We start from the raw sequence: 4,715 nt of genomic DNA, 5'->3' as shown, positions 1-4,715 counted from the left end.
GCTCTGGGCAGCACAGGGAGTTCAGTCCCTTATTGGTTCCTGCCAAGATGGCGGGGGTGGCCACACCATGCCCCTTGCCAGGCCCAGCGGCTCCAGGGCAGGAGGTGCTGTCGTGGCTGTGGAAGAGGCGGGCATTTCGGAGTAGTTGCGGAGTGCAGTCTGGGGGAACGGAGAGCCAGGGCAGCCGGAAGGGACGAGAACAGACTGGGTGGCAGCTGGGTGGAGGCCAGGGCCATGCTGTTCTAGGGGGACATTGGAGTTTCTCAGAGACATCTGGGAACCCCTAGGACTCTGAGGCCTTCCAGTCCCCTCCTCCCACCTCTCCCGAACCCCTCTTCTGGATCTGCTTTCACTCACACCACCCACCCCCACAAAAAAAAATATTAAATATAGTTTCTATTTGATTTTTACGGCAATGTATTAATTAGGGCACTACTAGCTATTGTAGGAGATAAACTCCTACATCTAAGTAGCTAAATGCAGTAGAGGTTTATTTTTTTCCCCAAAGAAGTCCAGAAGAGACTTTCTAATTGTCAGGTGACTCCACCCTGAGTACGAGTTGGGGTCTCAAGTTCATTCTGGTGGCTCAGCCAGTTTCAACACATGTTTACTTTGAAAAAAGGGGAAGGAAGTATTGTGGGCCGGGCCTGCTACTGTCACACACGATTTAACGCCCGTAAGCCATTGGGTTCAGACACACGGCCACTCGGCCACCCCTAAATAGAGAGACTGGGAAAAGTATTCGAGCTGTGTGCCTAGGAAGAAGAACGAATGACTTGGTGAGCAGTCATCTGGTCTCTGCTAGAGCTGGACACTGCTTTTGATCTATCCCCAGTGCTGATCATAGTCCTGACCCGTCATTGTTGAATGAATGTGTAAATGAAAGATAATAGGTCTTAAAATTCTCAGCATTTGAGCAGACTATTCCAATAATCCATAAAATAGCCCTTAGGGAATCTAGAGAGATTCACAGGACCACAAGAGATTCTTAAGGAATTGGAAATGAGGTCTCTGTGGAACAATGGAAAGTGCTGGATTGTTCTTAATGAAATAAAAGAGCCTAAGAAAAAAAATCATAATACTTTTATAAGTTATCAAAGTCTAATAAAAGTACTTCAGATACTGTGCTTATTCCACCACCAAGCTTTGTTGGTTGGTTACTAAAGGGTTTGGGGGGGGTATAACTAGGGTTCCTAATGAGAAACTGTGCCTATAGTGATTTTTTAAAAAATTTGTAGGTTGTATGAAATTTGCTAAATGATATTGCTAAAGTAACATCACTTACTTGTGATATGTAAATCTATTTTTTTAAAAAAATATTTATTTATTTGACAGAGAGAGAGACAGCGAGAGAGGGAACACAAGCAGGGGGAGTGGGAGAAGGAGAAGCAGGCTTCCCGCCAAGCAGGGAGCCTGATGCAGGGCTCTATCCCAGGACCCTGGGATCATGACCTGAGGCGAAGGCAGACGCTTAAGGACTGAGCCACCTAGGCGCCCCTGTAAATCTATTTTTTAAAAAGATTTATATATTTATTTATTTGGGGGGGGCAGAGGGAGAGGGAGAGAGGGTCCTAAGGAGACTGCGCTGAGTGCAGGGCTTGGAGCCCAGTGTGGGGCTCGATCTCACAAACCCTGAAATCATGACCTGAGGCAAAACCAAGAGTCGGATGTTTAACAGACTGTTCCACCCAGGTGCCCCATGATATGTAAATCTTAAGAAGCACCTTGTTTTTGGATCTTTGGAAATGCCAGGTGGGGAGATATTTATCTTTATTTTGTTTTAATTGTAGAAAAAAAGTTAACTTTTCAGATTAAAAAATAAAATCTGAAATAGGAACTTACCCTCATGATGCTATATAATGATTACTTTTTACTTTTACTATGTGCAATAAAAGATGAGAAAAGTTTGGCATAATGAACTAGGGTAGACTTTCCATGTGATTCTTGCTAGCAGTTCGCTCTCAGGCTAGAGTTAGAGGAAAAAAAAATGAAAAGAGTGCTTGATATCTTGGTTGGTCTAAGAGTCTGAGGAGTTTTAGTCCCAGAAAATGTCTTTTTTTAAGGTGATGGTCAGGGTTTTAGAAGGAAGCACTTTAAAAAATCAGCCTCACGTTAACGACAATTAAATATATAAGAGAAAGATCTTGAGCTTTAACTCAGAAATTATTTTTTGAAATTTCTGGTATGTATTTCCTTCTTTAAACATAGAGCCCAGTAATCCTGCTTTAGTTTATGTTGCAAGTAAAATGTATGTGAATAAGCTGTATAATTGGAAGTAACATAGTATGGAGGATACTGGGAAAAACATTGGGATGGGAATCAGGACACCTGGGTCCTCCCAGTCCTGGCACAAGTAATGTCATCCTAACAAATATAAAACTAAATCTAAAAGTATCATGGTTATATATCCTGTGTACCTGAAGATGAGGCGAGGCAGGAATTTTATATTGAGCACTAGAGCAGAGTGGTTAAAAGTGGGGCTGCGGAATCAGATGAACTTGAGTTTGTTTTGTGACCCTAACATACTGAATGTGTGATATTGGGAAAGTTACTTGATCTCTCTAAGCTTTCGGAAATGAGGATAATATAATGAAATGACCCTTGGGTTGCAAATGGTTAGTTTGAGAGTAAGATGAGATAATTGATAAAAAAGCTTTTAGGGCGCCTGGGTGGCTCAGTCGTTAAGCGTCTGCCTTCGGCTCAGGTCATGATCCCAGGGTCCTGGGATCGAGTCCCACATCGGGCTCCCTGCTCAGCAGGAAGCCTGCTTCTCCCTCTCCCACTCCCCCTGCTTGTGTTCCTGCTCTCGCTGTCTCTCTCTCTGTCAAATAAATAAATAAAATCTTAAAAAAAAAAAAAAGCTTTTAGCCAGGGCCTGGCCCTTGTTGACTGTTTTATACACCTAAGGTTATTGTATGTGCATTAAAAAATTCTGCATTCATCTAGTTGCCAATGCTACTTTGTGGGCAAATGGTTTATCATGAAACAATCCCCATGAATACTGAACTTTTGAACAACCTCAGGAACATGGTGTAGCATACATACTTTACACAAGACAGATGACTTGATTCTACTTTCATAAAGAAAAGATAAAACTATTATATTGAGAAAATGGCTAAACATGAGAATGACTTATTTTGTCCTAAGCTAACTTTACACACAATAAAAGTTTGTCAGGGAATATGGTGTAAAGCTTCTTTATATATGTATCATAAGAAATACTAAAAAAAAAATCTTGTAACAGTCTAGTGTTACTCTTAAAATGTTTAAAGAAATTCTTACCTTATAATAAAGTAGTGGGCAGAATATAAAGGGTGAGATGGAGAGAAATTAATATCAATTCTAGCCTCATGTACACATAGATCATTCACTCAATATATTTTCAATCACGTATGGAAGATAGCATGCTTGGTACAGGGGTTATATTATGTTGTATTGACTATAATGCAGGATATTTATGGAATGTTTTTATATCAGAGAGAACAAGGTAGATACAGTCCCTCCCTTCATGGAACTTAAATCGTAGCGGGAGAGACCTATATGAAACAACTAGGTCCTTGTGTAGTTGGAATTGTGCTAGGAAGAAGTACAGAAAACTGATAGAGTACAATCAAGGGAGACTGTCTTGGTTTGGTGGCATCAGGGAACATCTTTCAATGAAGTGCCATTGAGCAGTGCTCTAAAGGATGAGTTGGAATTAGCTAAGAGAAAGTTGGGGCTGGGGCGGGGAGCAAAGTGAGGTATGTGTCCAGCAGAGGAATTTCTTTGTTCAGGGACCCAGGTACAACTGGTATAGTTGGAAACAGGCTATGAGAGGTAGGCAGGGTCCATGAAAAGATTTAGGGCTTTTATCCTAATAGCAATGGCTGATCATAGAAGGGATTTAAATGGGGAAGTTGATTGTGCTTGTATTTTAAAATCTTTGCTCAAGCTGTTTGTATCTGGGAGAATGGTTTGGAGGGGCAAGTTGCTGGGGAGACAAGCCCTTTTACACTGGTCCATAGTGAACGATGGTGGAGGCTTGACAGGGACATGCAGGGGCCATAGAAAACAGTGGATGGACTCACAGGTTCCTTCTGAATCCTGGAAATTCCTCTTATTTTCCTATGAAATAGGCTATGGATTCTAAAGGATATTTATTATACTCCACTACTGTTTTTGTTTTTAGAGCACTTAGGCCAGACGTGTACTTAAAAGTCTTCTTCTTTTTGTGGCTTTGTTTGAAGAAAGGATTTCACATTTTCTAAATGTGAGAAAAGGGTGACTACTTAGATTCTTGTAGCTAGCCAGCGAGCAGCAGAGCAGAGGGAGAATCAAAGTTGTTTTCTCTGTCAGTTCGTATTAAGTTACATCTCTCCTGTTCTCATATAGTAACAGGGAGGGGAAACCTGCCAACTTCCTTTTAAGGCAAATACGTTGTCTGCCTTGGTCAGGTGAGCTTACAAGGACTCAGCCCATGGCTTCATAAAAATCACCCCAACCTAAGTAGGAGCATTTTTCGCTCAGCCCTCATAGCGTAGTGAGGACTTTGATGATAGAAAGTTGTAACTCTTATGTATGGTCTATTATTTTAAGTTCCTAACAGATCTAGACCTTTATTCCTCATCTGCAGTGCTTTCTCAGTTCAGTGAATAGCATCTAATTTTTCAAGGCCAAGTTATAGTGCAACTGAAGCTGATCACACCACAGAAGTGTTTCATCAAGTCAAATACTAC

This window comes from Phoca vitulina, unplaced genomic scaffold (assembly GCF_004348235.1).
Source record: "Phoca vitulina isolate PV1807 unplaced genomic scaffold, GSC_HSeal_1.0 scaffold6, whole genome shotgun sequence".
Classification (NCBI taxonomy): Eukaryota; Metazoa; Chordata; class Mammalia; order Carnivora; family Phocidae; genus Phoca; species Phoca vitulina.
This window is presented reverse-complemented; position numbering follows the sequence as displayed.